Consider the following 9,250-nt stretch of genomic DNA (forward strand, 5'->3'; position numbering starts at 1 on the left):
GTGGAGATGTTCTTATCCCTTTCACATCAGTCCATCCTGCAGAACAAAGTAACACTTTCTTAAGTGTTCCAGAATTTAATAATTTGAGTCTGAACTGTTCTCCCGGGAACCCTATTGGTGCTCCTCTTTGGAGTAGAGCAGGATACCCTCCTTCCTTTCCAAACCTTCCCCCACTTCTCTCTCAAAGTCCCTAGCGATGACTCTCAGATTATCAGACTACACAATTTACTACCCCTTCCCTGCCACTGTCACTCTACCTCATTCTTTGAAGATTTTAGCTCCTTGACCTCTCTCTCTTAAAGCATGCTAGAATTTGCCAAGAAACATGTACAATTATTGTTATATCAGGATGTGTTGTGTATTTTTCTGTTCAATAAACATAAATGTAACATCTCAGTAGAAAACAGAAACAAGAACTCTCGCACTGTCACCTGTCCTTCATAGATGGGTGCAGAGTGAGGATGGGCACATGTTTCCATGGCACTCTTCTTTCCTATCTCTTCTTTTGCTGTTTGTTCAAGACAAAAGGCATGCTTTCACCTCAGGACCCTTACACTTGCTGTTTCTGTCTCCCTGGAAGGCTCTTCATCATTATCTGCACCTGACTGACCTCCTGCACCTCTTTCAGGTTTTTGCTTAAATATTTCCTTCTCCGTGAGGTTTTCCAAACAGTGTTATTTAAAATTGCTCCCCTGCATTTCCAGTTTTCCTATTTCCCTCCATCACATTAGTTTTCTATAGCATTTATCACCAGGTAATGTAATATATATTTCAACTATGTACTTGTTTGTAGTCTGCCTCTGAGGCAGACACATTTGTGTATTTTGTTCACTGCTATATCCACAGTGCCTAGAATGGTTGGCGCAAAACAGATAGGAAGTGACATACAGCATGTTCTCCAATAACATCATTCAGTTCAATGCTGTTTCATTATAGCATTCATGGGGAAAAAAGAATTGGTTTCTTTATGGGCCATTTTGCTTAAAGTCTCAGTTTCCAAGAATCTGCACAATCTTAAGTGACGACTTATTGTAATCATAACTATGGATTGAATTAATCAGTTAACCTCATGAAGTAGGTACTATCTTTATTCTGATTGTACAGGTAAGGAAACTAAATTTTGAACCATGAAGTAACCTCTCCCACAAACATTGGCATGTAAGTGGTATTGGTTGGACCCAAATCAGTACCCAGACACTGGGCAATTTGTATTTAGGGCTCTCCACTGCTTTGCTTGTCCTCTGCGCATTAAGTGGAGGACTTGTCTCCTAACTTTGTAAAGGAAGGCTGAAATCTGAGGTAGCAGATAAGAAGCTAAAGAATATGACATTATGGGCTTGAGCTGTTTCAATGGCTATTTGTCCAGTTACTGTGATTTTTATTTAGACAATGAGAATCTGAAATATATTTTAACAATGTAACCTGAATATTGCAGCGGTACACAAAGTCCTGAGGGGTAAACATGCCCACTCTGCTCACGGAATAGCAAAGACTAAGAATGGGTGTGGGGGTGTGGGGGTGGCGGGGGTGGCAGCAGTGGTACAGAGAAGTAACATGCCCTTTGCACAAACCTATCAGAACAGATGCCAATTGGAGAATTTTGGTTTTTCACTGACTTATGCTGAGAATGAAGTCTTTATGGATGAGGAAACAATATAGCTTTTCGATTGTCCAAGATGGAAAACTGTAATTTTAGCTCACTATAACTATGGCTAAATGCATTTCAGGTTTTACTTGAGTTTTAATAATTTTTGGCAGTGTGATAATTTTGATGAAATAAAATGTTAAATTCTAAACCACACTGATGACTTGATTCTATATGCGATAGGTGCACTATAGTAAACAGTTTACTAAACATCAGAAATAATATGACACAGTTTGCCTATTATAGGCCGAAAATATTGCTATGATAGAATACCAGTTTTGAAAAAGTAGCAAAAAAAAAAAAAAAAAAAACTATCATAAACAGTTTGGGTCACAGAGAAAAGAATTTGAGGTAAGTAGAATTTGGTAGATATTTCTATCAAGCATTAAGAACAGATGTAATATGAATGCCAGCTGCAAGTTAGAAAAGTGTCACTCCTATAGAGTGCAATGGTTCAGACATCCGGGAGTGTCATAGGTCTGGACACCCTCTCAGAGCAGAAGAGTAATTGACAGGCATCAGCCCATATGATGGATGAAGAGATGTTCCATACTTTGAAAATGTTCACTTTTTTTTTAAATGCCCAGAGGAAACTAATTTAAGCTTCGATAACATGCTTGTTCAAAGAGAATAAAATATTTTGAATATTAATATAAGAATACATGTTTCACTCTAGCAGATGAAATATTCTTTGCTCAAGGACAAAAGTCAAACCTTAACACGGGTCCTCCAGAAAAGAAGAAAACTCTCAAGTGTAGCTGAGTGCTCTACTCTGCCGTAAATACAGTAGCTGAGCTTTGCAACTGAGAGAAGAAAGAAAGGGAATCAAAGTTATCCTGAGTTTTTAGGAACTAGGACTATAACAATATAATGGTATTTCTTGGTAATGGGGAAAGTTCCAGCAAGGAAGAGAGGGAGTCTTTCCCTTGATGTACTAAACTTAAAATGATGCAAACACTCTGATACAGGTGTTTTACCAGAAGACAAATCACAGAATGTGAAAAAAGAGTAGTGCTGGTTTTGAAGAATATGAAACAGGTTTAGAAATAAATAACAAAGGGTAGATCCATGATAGCTAAATGCAATGAGTAATTTTGGAGCAGGAAACAATTGATATACATTACAATACACATTATTGAAAAAATTGGTGAAATGTAAATATAAACGCATTAGATAATAGTATTGTATCAATCAATGTTAAATACTTAATTTTGACTATTGTATTATAGTCACATAAGAGTGTCCTTTTTTAGGAAATACACACTGAGGTATTTAGGGGAAAGAAGCATATTTGTACCTTACTCTTAAACAATGGTTCAGTGTGTGAGTGTGTGTGTCTGTTTGTGTGTGTGTCTGGAGACAGTGTGCACATGTGAGCACAAATGATTAAGCAAATGAAGGCAAAATGTTAACAATTGGTAAATCTGGATAAAAATAAAATGCACACAGGACTTCTTTTTTACTATATTCATGCAAATTTTCTGTGTTAGCATTATACCAAAATAAGAAGTTACCAAAAAAAGATAACTCAAAAATATTCCCATGTAATTGGAAGCAATATTATAAAATCATACATTACATGGGAATATTTTGGGTTAGTAGCATTATTAAATAACATGAATTTAAAAAGTAATGAAGAAACCAAAGAAATACATAGAACTGAATCTAAATAAAATAACATGAAAAAAATACGTTGGAAAGCAGAAAGTAGTCCTTAGGAGGAAATTAGTTCTTCAAAATCAACATGTCAGAAAACAAGAAAGCTTATCACCAAGCCAGCAGGGAATTTACCATTTTTTTCCTTCTCGTTCTTCTGCCACTTGGCTGTAGACGAGAGTGTAGCCATGGAAGTGCCCCAACTTTCTGGATATAGGAACAGAAAAGGGAGTTCCAGGAAGGTAGAAAGTACCAGGGAAATCAGAAGAGGAATGAGCCCAGGAAAGTGAGCCCCTAACATTGTTTATGAACCTCTGAGCTCCCCCTTGAGCTGCATATGCTGGGTCTGAGCCTAGTCAGCATGTAAAAGACTTTGAGAGGCTGGGCACGGTGGCTCACGCCTATAATCCCAGCACTTTGAGAGACGGAGGTGGGTGGATCATAAGGTCAGGAGATCCGAGACCATCCTGGTGAAAACTGTGAAACCCCGTCTCTACTAAAAATACAAAAAAATTAGCCGGACGTGGTGGCGGATGCCTGTAGTCCCAGCTACTCCTCGGGAGGCTGAGGCAGGAGAATGGCGTGAACCCGTGAGCCCGGGAGGCGGAGCTTGCAGTGAGCGGAGATCTCGCCACTGCACTCCAGCCTGGGCAACAGAGCAAGCCAGACTCCATCTCAAAAAAAAAAAAAAAAGACTTTGAGAATTTAACTAACAGATCATCAGCTCCTTGACTGGCCAATGCCTGGACCATATAAAACAGATCCAAGTAGCAATCCAAAACCACCAAACCACAGCACACAGAAAGTGTGTAAAAACTGGTCACCAGAACATAACCCAATTGTCTATTAAAATCAAAATATCAACATTTTCCATAGGATTTAAACAAGACCCAGGGTATTATAACATAATATTTAAAATGTTCCAGATGCAATCCAAAATAATTCAGCAAAGACCCAGGAAATCTCAACTCACGTGGGAAAAAAACAATCGACAAATGGCAACATTGAGATGACAATGATGTTGGAATTAAGTAAAAAAGACTTAGAGGCAACTATTATAAATTATCCAAAAAGCAATTATAATACTCTTAAATCGAAAAACAGGAAGTCTTAGCAAAGAAATAGAAGATATAAAGAAAAATACAATGAAAAATGTTTAAACTGAAAAGTACAAGTGAAACAAAAAAACTCACCGGACAGGCTAAATGGCAGAATGGAGACGGCAAAAGAACAAGCCAGTGAATTGTAGAGAATCAATAGAGACTATTTCATCTGAACAACACAGAGAAAGTATTTTAAACAATGAAAAGACTTATGGTCTTATGACATAATTTTTTAAAAACTCAACGTTCCTGTCATTGGAGTCTCATAAAAGGAGAAATAATCTGCTGCTGAAAAAAAATGTGAAAAAATAATAGCTGAAAGCTTCCCAAATTTAGAGAAAGATATAAATAAACCTATGCATTTAAGAAGCTCAGCAATCCCCAAACAGTGTAAGCAATGAAATCCCTACTCAGAAAACACCATAATCAAAAATGCTGAAAAGTAAAGACAAAGAAAACATCTTGAAAGTATCTAGGAAAAAATAATTACATGAACAAGAATAATTTTTGTTTTAAAATAATATTGGATTTGCGGAAGAATTGTTAAGATAACACAGAGTGTTTCCAGAAACTCTTCACCCAGTTTCCTCTGATGTTAACCCAAAAGGCCACGAGGAAATCTAAATGACCAGGTTCCAGAGGGAGAAGAAACAGCAGTGTCTGGTGCCCAGAGTCGAGCAGATGCCCCACCAGTTCAGATCCATAGGAGAATGATCCTCCACATGGCCAGCTCCATCCTCATGCAGCAATGCTCCACAAGCACAAGACAAGTTTGTCCTGATGCTCGTTGCCCTGACAGATGTTCAGGACCTTCCTTTGATTCAACCCCTCCACCTAAATGGCCCAAGCTTTCCGGGCTCTCATTGTGCAGACCCCTTCCTGTAAACCACAAGGCCCTACAGGTGTTGGACACTGTTGTTCTCACAAACACATCTCACGTCCACTTTTGCAGAGCCTGGGGTACTCCAAGCTCTTTCCACCCTTTCATTCACTCTGCTCCTGTCTCTGTCTTGAAATGCTATTTCTTCCCCCTCTTTGCATATCTCTCCCTCATCTTTCAGGTCTTAAATGTATGCCTTTGGAGAAGCTTTCACTGATTTCCCAGGCAAAATTAATTCCTCCTGTTCCTCTTTTTCATCTGTGCTTTTAAACTTTCTTTAAAAGCACTTATTGCAATATGCAATTGTGTAATGATGTGATCATTTGTTGAATGTGCACATCAGTATCTCCATGACGACACGGATTGGATCTGGTTTTTGTTCATCTACTGTATCCAGTATTCTCAGAGTCACCAGGGGAGGGTGGTTATGGCATTGGGTGGGACACTTTTTCTTGCACAGATGTATTAGATTTTGCTCAGTAACAAAGCATAAAACCCAGCCTTCCAGTGGCTTATAAAACAAACATTGACTTCTCACTCATGGGTCTGTGGGTGAGCTGTCTTCTGCCTAGGCTTGGCTAAGCTCAGGTTTTGGGTTGGTTTCATTCTCAGGTCTGTTTGTCATTCAAAAGGTGAAGAGGAGGTTGTGGCCTACGCATGTTCATGTTATGCTGGACGTCACAGCAGAGGAAGAGGTGCAGAACAAAGTCTGCTCTCAAAGCCTCTACTCAGACCTGGCCCACTCTCATCTGCTGGTATCCTGCTGTTCCCAAACCAGCCAGAGGGCCCAAGGTCAACATAAGGGAGAAATCAACCTCCCCTGCCTGTGAGACATAATGTTTCCAAATGGTCCCTTACCAGGCTGCTCTGTAACCACATCACACCCTGGCACCCGGGACTGCACACCGCGGGCACTATGGCCTGGGCCTCACAATTCTTAGACACAGGTTCCACTCAGGAGGCCATCGGTGTCCCAGGTGAGGAACGACATGCTCCAAATGTCACCCAGCACAGTTGTCGGAAAAGGAGGAAAACTTTGTCAAGGACCTTGGGTCAGTGCACTTCAGGAAAGCCCTGCCCCCACGTTGACTCCACAGTGTACTTTTACAAAGCCCCTTAGTATCAAATTCAAGGTTGTCACTTACTGTCAGCTGATGTTTATTGAAAGCCTCTTGGGTGCTGGGAGGTGCACTTTTGGGTGGCAACACAGGCATGAAACCATGCCTGAGTCAGACCGTTCCTTTGTGGTTTCCCATCCCTCCTCCTTCCTACAGAGTTGTCCCTTTAATTTAGACTCATCCCCATAACCCCTGTGAACCAGCAACGGACAGTCAGGCAGAGCCCAGGGGACATGAACATAAAACAAATGAGAGAAGAGGATTCATTGATACAAAACCAGGATGTCAGGAACCGTCACTTGAGAAATGCATCCTAGTGCTTTAGAACTCTTGTGAATTATGTTATCGGGTTAGTTGAAACGTGGGAAGACTTTTCCTAGCCATATGCGAAAAGATTGTCTTTACACAGTAGGCAGACCAAAAATACACGCAGAATGAGTGGGAAACCCCATATGTGGTATGGGAGAAGGGGGAGTGCCAGCAACAGATGCGCCATGACTGAGTACTGGCCATGTCCACACACTGTGCTAACTGCAGTGGCTGCTTTACCGCTTGGTGACGCAGCCCTATGGCAGAGTACTATTATTATCCCCCATAAACACACAACATACACAGGATTGAAATGCAACTTCAAGAGCTATGCAAACAAGAATAAAGCAAGCGAGTACACAGTATCATGTCTGATGAGTGAACTTTGGCGGCAGAAGACTTCGTTCTCGTCCTGTCCAGGCCACTGGAACCCACTATCTGTGGGTGCAGGTCATTTTCCATCATGGAGCTAATACCTGAGCTAAGCACTCAGCTGGGCATTATTTCACTTAATCCTTACAACTGCCTTATTAGGTGCTTTCCATAGCTCTGCTTCAGCTGAGGTTTAGAGAAGTTAAACCATTTACCCAATATTTGAACTGGATATGTCTGACTCTATAACCGGTCTCTTCCATCCTATTTCGTCCATATAAGCCATAACTTGGGTGCCTTTGTGAACATCAGAAAAGATGTGTATAAAGTCACCTTGGGGAACGTTAAACCTAAGTCGATTAATATTACAAAATCAACTGAGGCCATGTAGAACTTCCTTTAGAAAATTAATACAGCCAATCATCATATTATTTCCCAAATGTTTACTTAGGTGCCTGTTGCAAGCATTATCTTATGTCATCTTCACATAAGCCTAGGAGGAAGCTTCTGCTCTAATTTTTAGATATTAAATTTCGCGTTTCAGGGAAACGCTGTTCGCGTGTGAGGTAAAGCAACAGGAGCGACGCTAAGGCGGCGCGGCATTGCTGTCCGGCCTCCTGTATCTCGGTGAGTAGAAAACGCGGGAGCGGGAGGGACTTCCCAGCTCCCGACGCCAGGCACAGGCACAGCCGCCGCGTCAGAGGGAAGGCGACGTGGTTCAACAGCAACAGAGCCATTACTAGCGCTGCGCAGGGATGTAAGGGCAGAGCCGAGTTACCAGAGCTCTCTGAATGGAGTCCAGGGTCTCGACTGCCACAGACGGGTCGCCTTCTCCAGCCCCCGGGACTTTTCCTTGGGAGTGTCTGGGCGCAGACCTACTAGCTCCAGAGCCCTATGGGTGATCCCTTTCTGCTGGGCAATTGGGGTTGCGCTTTACACTACAAATTGAAGACGTCACTTTTTCCATTTGTTCTGCAAATGTTTATCGTGCACCGTCCACTCCCTTACAAACTCAATGTGCCGGCGGCAAGAGGCAAGACCGCAGGCCCGCGGGCGCGCCTCCCGGTGTCGGCCGGTGTGAGCGGTGGGCAAAGGTGGCCGGGGCGCCGGCTCCGAGCCGCAGCAGAGACCCGCAGCCTGAGCGCCCAGCCTGCGCGCGCCCTGGGGCAGCTCTGGCCCACGCACATGCACACGCACGGGAGCGCTGGCTCCCGCGTCCCCGGCGCCGGGCGCGGGCGGGAGCCCAAGAGTCAGAGCTGGAGGGAGCTCGAGGAGGGGCGGGTGCCCGCGAGCGGCGCTCGTGCTTAAGTTCCCTGGCTCCTTAAGCCCCGCCCTTGCCCCGCCCATTCCTTCTCCCGCGCGCGGGCTCCGCGCGCCCTAAACCGCGCGCGTGCGCGCGCGTGCGCAGGCCAGGGCCCTCCGGGGGGCGGCCCCGTAGTCTACAACGAAAGCGTCGGCAAGGGCCCGGATTAACCCTTTCCCTGCTCGCCCACTTAGAGACCCGGTCGGGTTCCGTGCCTGCGCAAGCCGGCGGCGCGCCTTCCCCCCAGCCCGCACCGCGCATGCACGGGAAGGGGGGGGGGCGGTGGGGGTGTTCACGGCCGGCTAGACATTCTGTGCTCGTGCAGGAGGAGGGCTGCTACCATCAGGGACGTGCACGATTTCCCCCACCCCGCCCCCTCCCCAAACTCCAAAAAAAATCCAAAACACACTGCCACCCACCGTGCCCCCGCGCCCCGAGCCCATCCCGTCCCGGCCTGCGTTTGCTAGCGAGCGCGGGGAACCCACGGCAGTGTCTGTGGCTGTGCCAGGCTGCAGGTAAGCGCGGGCCAGGGTGCGGAAGGGGCTGGGGCCGTCCGCGAGGCGGGCGCGGGGGCGGCCGGCGGCTGGCGGGGCGGCCCGGAAGACGCGCGTTCTCGCCGAGCTCTGGGGCACCAGCCAGCTCCAGGATGTGCGGCGGCCGCCAGCGGCGCGGCGCGGTGCGAGCGGGGACGGGCGTGGGCCGGGGCTGGGCGTGGGGCCGGGGCGCCCCGGGGGCCGCGCGGGCCGGCGAGCGGGCTCGGGGAGCGGCCAGGCGGCGGCGGCCCCGCGCGCGCGCTCGCAGAGCCTCGGCGGCCGAGTTCATGGCCGCCCCCGCTCGCACCGCCGCAGTGCACCGCGGTGGGGG

General features: G+C 45.6%; 1 protein-coding gene across 5 annotated transcripts in view; it reads left to right on the forward strand.

The window, feature by feature from the left end:
• Positions 1-7,669: 7,669 nt before the first annotated feature.
• ZBTB14 (zinc finger and BTB domain containing 14) overlaps positions 7,670-9,250 on the forward strand; it is a 12,550-nt gene continuing 10,969 nt past the window's right edge. For 2 of the 5 annotated variants that reach the window (XM_025365686.1, XM_025365689.1), the window contains exon 1: positions 8,518-8,901. The gene's annotated coding sequence lies outside the window, so the exon portion shown is untranslated. Of the gene's footprint in view, positions 7,711-8,517; positions 8,902-8,972; positions 9,063-9,250 lie in introns of those variants that run through there. The other 3 variants (XM_025365690.1, XM_025365687.1, XM_025365692.1) reach the window with 3 other exon arrangements.

This window comes from Theropithecus gelada, chromosome 18 (genome assembly GCF_003255815.1).
Source record: "Theropithecus gelada isolate Dixy chromosome 18, Tgel_1.0, whole genome shotgun sequence".
In the NCBI taxonomy this organism is placed as follows: Eukaryota; Metazoa; Chordata; class Mammalia; order Primates; family Cercopithecidae; genus Theropithecus; species Theropithecus gelada.